Raw genomic sequence first — 237 nt, forward strand, 5'->3', positions numbered from 1 at the left:
AGGGGAGAGGACAAAGAAAGCGAGAGAGACACCCGGAGAGGGAGGAGAGCGGTGGCTCGAGGTAATTGCCGGGGCATCTCTTCGCACCTCATCATCGTCATCAACGGGTTCGCCGTTCTCGTGTTTGTCGCAGACGACGAGGGTGAGTCGTCCAGCGTGGACCACCCGTTAGCGCTTTGAAGCCGCTCGATTGCTCTCTCCCTCTCTCCCTCTCTGCGTAGCTGGCGTCGAAACGCC

General features: G+C 60.3%; 1 protein-coding gene across 1 annotated transcript in view; it reads right to left on the reverse strand.

Annotated features, from left to right (window-relative positions):
* Nucleotides 1-237, reverse strand: part of LOC108574120 (T-box transcription factor TBX20-like) — a 14,442-nt gene that overhangs the window by 5,648 nt on the left and 8,557 nt on the right. The gene's annotated exons all lie outside the window — the stretch shown is intronic.

Source organism: Habropoda laboriosa, unplaced genomic scaffold (genome assembly GCF_001263275.1).
Source record: "Habropoda laboriosa isolate 0110345459 unplaced genomic scaffold, ASM126327v1 scaffold222, whole genome shotgun sequence".
Taxonomy (NCBI): Eukaryota; Metazoa; Arthropoda; class Insecta; order Hymenoptera; family Apidae; genus Habropoda; species Habropoda laboriosa.